We start from the raw sequence: 13280 nt of genomic DNA, 5'->3' as shown, positions 1-13280 counted from the left end.
GCTCAAATACCGTGTTTTCACAGAGCAAGTCAAACACAACACCCACGTGAGACGGCGGTGATCCAGGATGTAAATGCCATCTCCAGCCCTGGGTGGTAAGGACCACTGAAGATTCACATCCCTCTCAAGGAGCTGGAGAGGGGGTGGGAGGAGGGGGCTTTCCCTCGCCCCCTCCCCTGACTGCAACAGGCGGCCTTTCCTAACCAGGAGTTGTATAAGCCAGGTGAAACAAGACTGAATCATCTTCTTCAGAGTCCCTGCTGGTCTCTGTTCTCATAAATCAAGAAGGTAAATATAGATCAGCCATTGCCTGGGTTTATCAGGGTGTGTTTGAGCAGAAGCCGGGCTGTCGATGCTGTATGTGGGCAGCGAGGACACACCCTGAGCATTAATCTGGTTTGTCTAATTGATGTGGTTGTTTCTCTTTTACTGACTGGATACATTAAGAAATTGTTCATTCACTCCTCCTGGTTTTTTACTGAAATCTCTTTCACTGTACCCAAAATCAAGAAACAAAGCAAACCCCTTCATTTTCCCTTATGCCCTGCATGGAAGAGATGGCACCAGCTCCTGCTTCAGCTCTCGTTTCCAGCTCTGCTCAGTGCTGGTTTCATGAGACTGAAAACATCACCTCACATTAGGTACATCTTTTCATAAAAGCCATTAACTCCTCTGTGGAAAAGCCCAGTGGATTTTTCCATGATATGTAATTTCCAAAAGCCTGTCTTTATAAATGTGCAACGTCAAGGGCCAGGAAAAAAACAATAAATTAAAAAAAAAAAAAATTAAAAAAAGGCAGCAGAACGGGTCAATGCAAGCAGCATTTTATTTATGTACATTCCACCTGATTTCCAGAGATACATTGTGTCTACACCTGGCCCACTCCTGAACCAGTTCATCAAAGCATGCACTTTTAGCACTAGATCTCATGGAACCAGACACATACCCAGTAAGTGATTTACATTCTGGATCGACAGGTTTTTTTCTGTGAAAAACTTGTTTTTTCCTCAGTTTTCCAGTCCTTTCCCTGCACTGTGAGTCTTTTGCATGGTAGCTGGCACATCAATGATGAAAAACACGCTGTCCTAATATCCTCCCCCAGCTCTATAGAAGCTTACTTGAAACCTATTTACTGCTGGGATGCGCATATTAATGTCTTGTCTTATTTGCCTCAACAAACAGAGAGGAGCTATTTTAGTAGAAGATACACAAACTATTCAAAGTCCGATCTTTGTTTTCTAGAGAAGCCATCTGGCACGCGTTCCTTCTTTTGCTTTAGTTTTAAAGCTTCTTTGGGGTGCTCCTATGAACAGCACCTCCCCGTGTATCAACAAAAGGTCAATAAAGAATGATTGCCCAGGTAAAGGGACCTGTGCGAGGGACCTGACACATGGCAAGGCATTGCTCCAAAGCCAGGGCATCGGGCAGCCACAGGGCTGAGATCCCATTAGCAGCTCGTAAGCGAGCCAGGACCCCGATCGCTGATAAGGATATAATGAATGCCAAACTAAAACCTAAAACTATGCTACCGCAGGCTATGATCTTATCAACCTCCCCTGAAAGCTGAGCTGCACCAGCCCCTGCGGGTCTTGAATAGGAGATTTCAACTAATATGCTGCAGGTAATTCAATCCATGCCGCTCTGCTTTTCCAAGCAGCACTCGGCCAAGGCTGCATTACGATATTAAATCCACTGTGACTTCAGAGGTGTATGCTTTGGCTCCTCGTCCTTCAGCTGACATGCAAAATCAGGTTGAACAGACCTGGAATGACCCAGCTAAAATATCTTGGCTGAGCTTCAACTGAGAAGCTGCATTTAGTCCAAGGAAAATTGCACTATGGTGCACATCTGGATAAGGCTTTTGCCTTCAGTGCTGACCCTTCCCAGTGCTGGCTCTTGGCTTTAGCAGTAAGAAATCATCGGGGAAGAGTACATCAATGGAAATGTCACTGACAACAAACTATCAGATCAATATCGTCCTCTTCTGTTCTGCAGTGCTGTCGGTTTCAGAGCAGATGTGCAGTGCTCTCCTGCTGAACAGCTGATGCTACTGAGCTTCAGACCCTGGGATGTTTATAAACCTTCCCTGTCCCACAAGGCCTGCTCCTGGGACAGCAGCGGTTATTCCGGACACGCAAAAAGCGGCACTTTTGTGAAAAACAAACAACAGACAATAAACCCTCTTATTTGCATGCAAAGCAAATGCACTGACACAAACAGCAGCCTCTCGTCAAACCCTGGGATGGGCAAAGCCCTGTCCATTATTATTAGCAAGATGGATAAATCACACAGCCAGCTATTAAGCTTGGGAAGCATTCAGATATCTTTCTTTTTTCCTTCCCCAGAAAAAAATGTTTTGTTTTATTTTTTATCCAAGCAGAAACAGTTCAGTCTCTGGGTCAAATCTGGCAAGCAAATGGTAGAATATTCTGCAGACCACTGATTTAACCTGGCGTTCTCAGCTGTAGTGAGTGACCTTTTGTGTATGGACCCAAAAGAAATACTGTGGGTAACACTGCTGTTACTGAGGACTACACAAACTGCTTCTCCCGTGTGTGGACAGCCCAGCTGAGACTAAGCTGGACCTGTCACCATAGTGTGTCACACTGGGGACAAGCAGCTCGTGGGTGTTCCCTAGCCCTTGATGCAGCACTGCCCACCCAGAGCCTGGCTCTCCCAGCCATCTAAAACAAGGTACAGGTGATGGGCAACTGAAATGAATTCAAGGTGGGGGCCATGAGAGGCAGCAGGGGAGAATTGTGGAGATCAAGCACAGTCTGGTGTGTGCAGCATCACAGCAGAGCAAGTCAGCCCTCAGTAGCCTCCCAGAACTCCCTTGAACTGTTCAAGGCCAAGTTGGGCCTTGGAGCAACCTGGTCTGGTGGAAGGTGTTCCTGCCCATGGCAGGGGGTTGGAATGACATGGTGTTTAAAGTCTCTTCCAACCCAAACTTCTCCATGATTCTATGAATAAGCCCTGTGGCAACATGTCTTCCCTGCCCCCTGCTCATTGCAGGTGAACCAGGCTGTGTGTCCTCTTGCCAAAGCCTCGTCCTCAAAGCATTCCCACACTGTTAACAAATTTACAGCACCTGCTCCTATAGCAAATCAAAAATAAGATCTCCAAGCTTTGCATTGATAAGAGTGAGTTTCTGCCTAAAAGTAGCCCAGCATGGCTCCTGCTAGAACCACAGCTTTACTGAGATGAGTAACCAGCTAAGACAAGCAGTCCTCTCAGTGTCAGAGGCACATCTTTACAGGGCATGTGATGGGTGCCAAACACCAGGACCCACCACACTGAACCACCAGACAAGTCAGTGTCAGCCGGTACAGGCTCCATGTGGCACATCCCATCAAACTCAGCATGGCTGGTAGATTTTGGGGGGCTGAAAGACATCAAGTAAGTGCTGCTTTTCTGGGGAGCATCCAAGTGGATGCCACACTCATGCCTAGAGCAGAGATGTTGTCCTGTGACAACTCTATATCCAGAGCCACAGCCTGTATATGATCTGCCAACAGATCCATTGAATGTCCCTGCACTGGTACCTTCATTGTGCTGTTACTTTATCTGCTACTCTCAGAACAGACAACTAAGACCAAATCCTGCCACCAGCTTCACCTTATGACTTTATCAAAATCCAGATGAGCTAAACCCACCTGCAGGACAGCAGGAACTGATCGAGTTTCCCTTGATTAATCCATAATCATCACAGCATACACCGTGAGGCCTGGATGGACAGGTCCCACTTAAAGGCTACACAGTGGCCCAAAACATTCATATTAAACCATGATATGAAGAAGCTGAGAAGGCAAAAATGGGACTTCTGTCTGGTTTGGTTATTTAAAGCAGGCTTCTCTGAATAAGAAAAAAAATAGTGTGTGGTCCTTTAAATAAGGCAGCAGCCTCCAAACACTGAATCATTTAATCCCCTCTCGCTGGCAGCTGCTTTATCCCAGCCTCCCCCCAGACAGGTCTGCAGCCCCTGTCCCAGTGCAGGAAGGGCAGCCCCACTGGGGACTGCAGCTCCCCAGGGTGGGGTGTCCCCACCCCACACAGCCCCCAGCCCCATCACAGAGTTCTTGGTGTGTCTGTGACCAAGGTTAAGGCTGCTGTCTCAGTGCCGGTAGGAGCTCCCTGCTGGGGATGATGATGGCACAGCCAAAGGGCATCACTGCTTTTGCACGAACCAGTGACAGCCTCCAGCCAGGGGAGAGGCCACAGCTCGTGATGGAGCTAGGCTTGGACTGTTTGTTTGCGTGGGGATTTCAAAGGGATTTATTTAATGCTCCATCACTCTGTGTGTCTCTGAACAGCAAATGTGTCTGATGGATGCATTATCCATCTTCTCTGCTCAACCTGGCATGGATGATACAGAGCAAGAAAGAAAGGGGCTGGGAGAAATTTTAGCTGGACAACACCAAATGACAAAGCACTCCTGGGGTTTGCTGGGCTGGGATTTTACCCCAGTTTCTGTTTGTGCCCACGTACCACTGAGATTCCCCTCTGATGCAAAGGGAAGCGCCTGATATGGGTTTATGAGAAACATCCCTGTGGATGTTTCCTTTCAACCTGTCCAAGATGCCTCTTAGCAATGCAGAATAACCCCAGAATAATCCTTTCCATTACCTTAAGCATAAATTAAACCCATAGCCAGTTCCACCACAGACAAGTAATTTAAATAATGGAGGGGGGGGGCCCTGTGAGTGCTGGGCTCATCCCCTGCCCAGCAGTGTCAGGGCTGCAGTCCCTGTGCATCAGGGTAAGAGCTCATGGGGTCAGGGAGGCCCAGCTCACCACTCCAGGCACTTTCTTTCACCTGCCCAGCTAATTGCACCATCCAGCTGGACTGCCCCACTGAGGTCAGGATCCCATAAAACATTTAGAGACAGTCCCTCACCAAAGAAATTAGAGCCTGTGCAGCCAGCTCACTCCCTGAGACTGGGCAATACTTCCAATGTCATTTCATATGGGATGCAAAGAACTCCGAAGCTCACCCAGGACTCCTGTTGCAGAGCCAGTAACTCAAGTGAGGTTTTATGAATCTCAAGTCAGGGCTTTAGTGACAGAACTCTTCTTCATCATGCTGGTATTCATTGTGGTACTAGTCATCAGATGAGACAGCAAGATTAATCCTTCTTCTTATCCTCCTACATGGATGCCTCCATCTCTCTGACCCCTATAGGTACTCACTGAGGTTCCAGCTGATGCAAAAGGAAGAAAAAGGGAGGTCAAGCATCCTGGCACAGTTTCTAAAAATACCAGTACCTCTGCAGGACTCCACCTGGTCTCTGCTCAGAGATACTGTCAGCTGAACTTTGCAGTGGTCATCTGGGAGATATTGCTCTTCTGGGAGATGGCTTGTGCTGCTACAGACCAAATCAAAGAGAGAACACTTGTCAGAGCCATGGACACGAGCCGTTGGACATGCAGAGCAAGCAGGTGGAGGAGTAACCAGCTCCCATCACTACATCCCAGTGGCTGCTTTCTATGATGTCCCTGTGCAGCTGGGTGCTTGCAGACAGAAGTGCTTTTCTATGAATTCTATGTCATTCCTGACAGACAGCTGACACTCTCCAACCACCTTCACTAAATGATAGGAGTGTGATGTGCTGTGCCTTCAGCCCTGCTCATCTAACAGAGGCTGCTGGAGGGATGGCAGCCAGCACATACGGACACACAAACGGCACAGGAGAGGTGCTGCAGCTTCTCCCTCTTAGCTTCAAATAGGCTTTTTTCTTTGGAAACATAACCCAAATCAGTGCACTTCTGTAAAACCAACAAAAATGTCATGGAGTGACCAAGCACACACATTGGGACCCCAATGTAAATCCAAGGGGAACCCAAGCTGTTTGTCTTGAACATTCCATTAGTCAGTTTCGATGATGTCAAAACATTTTGAGAAACAGCACTGAGGAAAACTCATCAAACTAATGGAACTGGGGATGATCCCTTCCTCTCTGAGGAGATTTCATGGAGGGAAAGACAGCTGGACGCCCTAGAAGAATCTAAGGGTCAGCAGGCCAAGAGATGTTGACTGTTTACACACAAAGCTGTGTAGACAAAGAGATAACCCAGAAAAGCAGGAACTGTGGTATTTAGGTGACGTGATTAATTAGTCACAGATGAGACAAGTGTGAGGGGACTATGAGAGGTAAACAAACATTTTCATAAAAGTAAGAAAGAAAGTCAATAGGGCAGCTTTTGCTGGCTTCTTCTCTCTCTGTATTTAGAGTCATAAAAAAAGAAAATTATGTCCCATGAAATTGGAATGGCCAAATTTGATGCTGATAAGAAAAATAGCCAAGACAATGAGATAGCAGCTGGTGGAGACCCCTGCTACAAGGTGTTATTGAGGCCAAAGCCTTGGTCAAATTCAAAATATGATTAAGTATTTAAACGACCAGTCAGATGGCCACTTGCTACAGAAAAGTGGGCAGAAATTAGTTTGTTCTAGAAATTGGACAGTGCCTGGGGACAGAAGAAATTCTGCTGTAAATGTATCATCGTGTGCTTGGCTGCCATGGAAAATTTCACCTTAATCTGAGGGTGACCTCACTGATGGGACTTGTTGAGAGAGTGACTTGTCCTCATTCAGTTCTTCATCTACGTTTAATCAACCTGAAGAGAACCATTAGAGGGGTAGCTGTAAAAATTCAAGATTGGAAGTTGCAAAACTCATGAGAACAGGGTAAAGATTAATGAGAAAGAGCTTAAGTGATCCTCTGACAAAACATTTGCGACATTTTTTACTCAAGGTGGTGGCAGGTTGTTGTGCATAGCTAACAGCACGTGCCACTGGATTAAACAGAGGAAACCTTATAAAAAGGGGATCAAGGCTGGGATAAAACAGGATCTGGAAAGCTATTAAACAGCAAAGTCTTCTGGAGCAGGATCTCTGAGCAGTAGAGGGAAGGTGGAAGATGGTGGTGATATCATGGTACTGCATGATGATTTTAAGAGGACACAAAAGTCCCTCTCTGCTGCTACCAACAAAACTGCCTGTGCTCTGGTACACCAGCCCCAATTAATAAATATGAATCGAATTATTCTGAACCCACACATGGGTAAATCCCCCTAAAACTTGGCCACACTGCCAATCCTTTCAGAAACACACCAGCCCATGCCCTTTACTCACACGCTCTACAAGCACCGAGGAGTTGCATGGGGACACAAAAGGCTGGTGGTGCTGTCAGCTGGAGTTCACCACGGTCTTGAAAGTGAAGCAAAACAAGATGGAATAACAAAGGGACAAGGTTTTCTCTTTTGCACAGATGTAGTCCGAGGGAAGCTCCTGATATCAGCTATCCACAGCTGTATCCAGTGTCCAGGGACTGAGCAAAAGCAGCTGAGGGAAGGCAGTGAATGTGAAGAGAAACAACAACCAAATGGGAAGCATGGGGACCACAGACAAGGACAGGAGAGCAGCTGCAGCTCTGCATGTTGCTTTCAGGCAATCAAAGAATAAGGAAAAGAATAAAAGCAGGGTTTCAAAAACACTGGTTGTGAGGAAGGCAATCAGCTGACTGCACTTTGGCTCTGTGCTGTACAATGTGATGTGTGCTGGCCGGAGTGGCAGGAAGGGAACAGAGCATCCTGTCATCCTGTGATGACACCTTCTGCTGGCCAGCAGTAACCTGGGAGATATCTTTCCTATGCCTATTTAGGAAGAGAGGGACTGCAAGGAGACTTCTGTGAGGGAGGGAAGAGACCAAGGTAAAGCTGAGTTGGAGAGAGGAAGGAGTCTGATGAGAAACTGGGAAGATTATGGCACTCATCTGGAAAGACACAGAAGCTGCCACAGAAGTCAAGGCTGGAAAGGAAATCGGAGATGACATGTGGTCCGCTATCCTGGCCAAAGACAGGATCATGGATACAGAATCACAGAATAGTTTGGGTTGGAAGGGACCTTTAAAGGTCATCTAGTCCAACCCCCACCCTGTCCGTGTTTATCTGTGCGATGTCACTGTCTGTGTGTCCCCAGAAGGTCCCTGCCATTGATGCAGCTCCTGTCGGGGCCACTCACGTTAGGCAGACATTGGCTTCTGAACTGAGCTGGTTGAACTGAAGGATCCCATCTTAAATTTTTATCAGCAGACATTTATTTCAGTATTCGGAGAATGAAAAGTTTGTCTCTGCTCGAGACACAGCCCTCGTTGGGAATAGGTCCTGTTAGAAGCTATAGAATGAAGCTGTAACAGAGACTGAAAGCAGATCCTCACCAGGCACCACTGGAGATGAACCCAGTTTGGATTTGATGTTTAAATGGTACAATAGAGATACAGACAGGGAGTGTTTTTAGAACAAACCAAACTGCAGAAATTGAGAAACAAAACTGCAAAAAGAATAATCTTGAACATGAATTCCAGCTATCCTCTAAAGTAGCTATGAGTATAAAATATTAAATATATCCTGCACCTGATACCTAACTCCTCCCATCTGGGCCGTGCAGAGGGCTGGACAGCACAGCATGCTGCAATGCATGAGGCATTATTTTAGTCCGAATTCTGCCTGTTCCCGAATTACAGCATTAGCACCTAAATCTCACAGTGCAGCTCAAGGAGAAAACAAAACCGAGGTTCCCCATGCTCTGTCCCTGGGGCGAGGAAAGCCCTGCGCTGGAGAAGGCAGCCAGAAGTGTTATTTTCAGCGCCCACACAGTCTGGGGGAGGCCACCCGCAACCCTCAGGACACTTGGGCAGGCAGAGAGGACTCGCTGGGACAGGAGGTGGCCACGGGGGTGGCAGCTCCGTGCAGGGAGGTCTCCCGGGTCTGGCACGGCCCGTGGGTATTGCCGGCGGTCACATGCGGCAGGCGGGGAGGGGAAGCGATGAATAATTGAGGAGCTGCAGCGCCCTCCTCCCTCCCTCTCTCCTCCTTCCATCCCTCTCTCCCTCCATCCATCCCTCCCCCCTCTCTCCGCCCTGCGTGCGCGGCCGGGAGCCGGGGTCGGCGGTGCCGGCGCAGCCCCCCCGCCCCGCCGGCTGCAGCAGCGCAGCCGCCCCCGCGGGGAGCGCGCCCGCGGCGGCCCCGCAGCACCGCCCGCCCGCTGCCCTCCGCGCCGGCGGTGAGTGCCCGCTCCGCGGGGAGGGGAGGGAACGGGGTGCGGGGGGCGGCTCGGAGCCCCTCGGGGTGCGGGGGACGAGCGGCGAGCCCGGGGAAGCTCTGCCCGGCGCCCCGCCGGGGAGCGCGGCCGCGGCCCCCCCCCGCCACGCAGACGGAGCCGGGTTTCTGCCCCGCTCGGCAAAGGGAGCGCGCCGGCTCCTCCGGGCCACGGAGCACCGGCCCCGGGGGACCCCAGCCCGCTCCAGCATCCCCTTGCCCCGGCCCGGCGCGGCCCCGTGTTTACGGAGTGTCGGGGCACTCCGCGGCGGGGAGGAGGCGGGGGGCGCCGGCGCTGACGGCGTGGGATTGATTGGAAACGGGGGAAAACGGAGTGAAAGGAGGGATACCGGGTGGCCTGAGCGAAGCGACAGCTCTCGCTACAGGTGACCGCACGGAACACGCTGCGGGAAGGTCGGGACGCTGCGGGAGGGGGGCACTGAGGGGAACAGAATCCGAGCAGAGGGGAAACAGCGGGGGAGGCGGGCGCGGGCAGGTGGGACCCGCGGGGCCGGGGAGACCGTCGGGGCTGGGGACACCCTCGGGGCCGGTGACCCCCGCGGGGCCGGGGACACCCGCGGGGCCGGGGACACCCTCGGGGCCGGGGACCCCCGCGGGGCCGGGGACGCCCTCGGGGCCGGGGACACCCGCGGGGCGGTTCGGGTGTCGGTCACGCGTGTGGCGGCGGCGGGCGCTGTCCGCGGTGCTGAAGCCCCGACGGGGCGGCCCCAGCCCCGCCGCGACCCCGCTGGCCCCGCACACGGGCCCCGGTTACGGCTCCGTCCTCCCCCCGTCGCCTGCAAAACTCCCTGCGACTTGGAGGCCGGTAATGGAGTTGGCTTCCTCTTTACGTCACCCCGACTCCGTGCTGTTTATTGATTCCGCACGGGTATTTTGGAACTGCCTGGTACCAGCCGCCTGCCCGCCTCGGCCCCGGCGAGGTGTGCTCCAGCAGCACTGTTGAAACGCCTAATCTCTGCTGTCACAAGTGCTCTGCAGCCCCGGTTTCGTGGCCTATTAAACGATAGTTTATACAGATCGGCTTAGTGCCCTCCTGTCACAGGCTGTGCCGAGAGTGCTCTAACACGGGGCTTCTGAAATCAGCACCGACCCTGGAGACGAGGGGGAAGCCGTGTCTGGCCGACCCCAGAGAAGATCTTTGTCTTAAAAGAACCATGTCTGATTTAATCTAGCGTATTAAGTAATTAATTCTCCCAGTGTCCCTGAGTAGTAGGCAAGTACATTTCAGCATGCCAAGGCATTTGTTTAACTGCCCAAAAACTGTCATGAGACTAAAAGCCTGATTGCTAAAGATATTTACGTTTGTTTGTTTTATTGGTACACATTGCTAAGGCATGTGACTTACCAGAGCTGAAAAACATATTGTAAACAAACAAAAACCCTCAAACAAGCCAAAAACAACACTAGAGAGAAAAGTTACCTCGATTAAACTCAGTATCTGTTCTTAAAATGTGCTGCTCCATGGGGAATCCCTGTTGTGTGAGAACAGAGAGCTAGGGGGTCTTGCAGAGGTCCAAGGTCTGATTTCCCATTTTCATCTATCAAAGGTGGTAAACTTTTCCAACAAAACAGTTACTGATGAGTAGTAAATAGTGCCAGCAAAGAATCTTGGGTCCTCTTGACATGGACTCAAATGTGCAGTACGTATCTGAGAAGACAGCACGGATGCAATAGCTGTGATAAGACAAGTCATTGAACAAGAGCAAGGGAAAAAAAAGGCTTGTTTAGCTACTCCTCAGTAAGTGGAGATGTAGAAAGGAAATTTACCTCATCCCTTGAAAATAGACTGCTAGAGTACAGCAGACATCAACAAAAATGACAACAAAATTGGAAGTAAGGAAAAAAAAACAAGGAAAGAAAAGCCCTTACAGTGGAGAAATTACAGCACCTGAGAACTCACTTCATTAAAAAGCAGGGTGGGAGGTGATGTGAATCCTTGAATCTAAGAGCCTCTGCAGAAAGAAATTACCAGGCACTGAGTTATTCCTCCGTCTGCCAAAGAGAGGCACAACATGCACTAGTGCTGAGATGCTAAAGCCAAAACATTCCAATTTAAGGGACGGATCACAGTTTTGAACAGAGGAGTGCTGATGACCTGATGAAGGAGCCATCAGAAAACCTGCTGGATTCTCCATCTGTTTATGTCAAGATTTGATGTCCTCCCAAAATACGCAACTTAGCCAAAGCAAGTCATTGGGCTCCCTGCAGGAGCAATTGCCTGGAAGCTAATGGCCTGAGACTCAGACAGAATTAACTCGGAGGACTTAATGGTACCTTTGATCCTTAATTCCCCAAATAAGGCACAGAGATGTTACAGCTTTACTCCCAGGCGCCCCAGCCGCCCCTCTAGATAAGTACAACCTCCCCAGTGGGTGGGATTTTTAACCACATGCCAAGAGCAGAACAAATGACTGACCAACTTGTATCTTGAATCCCCCAGTTCTCCAACTCGTTTCATTAATTGACTCTCCCCAAAAAGAATCTTTGTGCATGTTGCAGTAAAGGGAAGCATTCTCCTCAGGGAGTTATTCATGACTCTCAATTCGAGACATAGCTTATCCTTCTCTAATTTTTTTTGGATTATATGAAAATGATGAAAGTTTATTCTTTGTGTAACTTCAGAGTCTCAGATGGGATCATATCAGAAAGGATTCCAGCCAAAATTATTTCAAAGGATATATTTGTAGGCTGATTTGACACTACTTCCTTATGAAGACAGTCTGTTTTCTCAGTTCTGAAATCACGCACATATAATAAGATTTCTTCCATGTTCCCTTAAAGGCAACAGGAGATTTTCTAGAAAATCCAATGAGAACAGGAAAACCTCCTAATGGCTAAATTAATGGTTTTCCTCTGAAGCCCTGCAACATTCAAGAAAATATACAGCAATAACTTACACAAACATAAACACAATCCTGAGCTCCTCATGAAGCCAAGCAAACAAAGAAGATAACAGACCAGTCTGTAACTGACTTCTTAGCCCCTAAATAATCAAAACTTTGCTTTCAGAGCACCTGAGCTAATAAAATAATCATCATAACATTTAAGCAAAAAGGTTGTTTGGATTATTAAGACATTTAAAAAATAAGAATGTAAAAACAAAGGAAATAATTCTTCAGCTGTGTGTGGCAGTGGGATCTGTACGTCACACAAAAACAACATTAGCAGGGGGGCAGCGTTTGTGACTTTCATATTAATTTTAAAAAAATTTAAATCCCCAAATCACTCCCAAATTTGCGCCCTCTACAGTATATGAAGGTTGGGTCTGAGCTTGTCAGTCTGTAAGAGACAGTAGATCTAGGGATGCAAAGTATCCAGAGCCCAGAAATACAGCAGGCATTTTCCAGCTGCTTCCTATGGATATGAAAACCTGGCGAGAGTCTCACCTCAGTCCAGGGTGAGTCTGCTGAACTCATTAAACCACCCACGTGTAAATGGGAGCAGAGTCAGATCCACAGAGATTCCTAAGACATTTTTCATTTACAAGGAATGAGACGTAGCTAAGCTATAGTTGTCAACAGGAAAATGCCAAACTTGAAAGAACTGGAAACAGCAAATTTTCCTTGTATATCAAGAAAAATTCTCTTGAGTTTCCTTGGCTCACTGAATAGCAGTCTTACTTCCAGACTATGCAATCATCTTCAGGGGTCTGGGTGCTCTAGCCAGCATTATGCTGCCACCACAGCCCATCCCTTGCTGTCACCAGGCTGGAACATCTCTAAGAGAAAACTATTTTTCCCACAATAAAACTGTCAGAGTGAAGCGCAGGCACTTATGAAACAAAGCCAGAGAGGTGGAGCCACGCAGCACATGACTATTGTTTCTGTTCCTCTGCACAGTCACCGTATCAATAATTCATTGAAAGCCATGATACCATAAATTAAATCCACCTGGCAGGTGAACAGAAGAAGAGCTTTTGCAGCACATGTACTTCCAGCCCCACATCCTAATTCTGAGGGGGCAGAGGTACAGGATCCAAGTGGCTTGCTGCCTACAGGGAAATGGGTTTCTGTTTCCATGCTACAACTGTCTATGGGTGTGTATCTGTGTCAAAACTTCAGTAAACATCTATGAAACCACACGTGTGGGCTTAGGGCTGCCCCTCTCAGCAGCCATGGGCTCTTGTTTGTGGGTGACCATGACCTCAGTTAGTGGTTTGG

At 48.8% G+C, this 13280-nt stretch overlaps 1 protein-coding gene across 1 annotated transcript in view; it reads left to right on the top strand.

Moving 5' to 3' along the window:
• Positions 1–9017: 9017 nt before the first annotated feature.
• SLC7A14 (solute carrier family 7 member 14) overlaps positions 9018–13280 on the top strand; it is a 30590-nt gene continuing 26327 nt past the window's right edge. The window contains exon 1 of the mRNA XM_039556904.1: positions 9018–9064. The gene's annotated coding sequence lies outside the window, so the exon portion shown is untranslated. The remainder of the gene's footprint in view (positions 9065–13280) is intronic.

The sequence above is a fragment of the Corvus cornix genome, chromosome 9, assembly GCF_000738735.6.
Source record: "Corvus cornix cornix isolate S_Up_H32 chromosome 9, ASM73873v5, whole genome shotgun sequence".
NCBI classification, from domain to species: Eukaryota; Metazoa; Chordata; class Aves; order Passeriformes; family Corvidae; genus Corvus; species Corvus cornix.
Note: the sequence above shows the minus strand (reverse complement) of the source record. Positions and strands in the feature narration are given on the sequence as shown.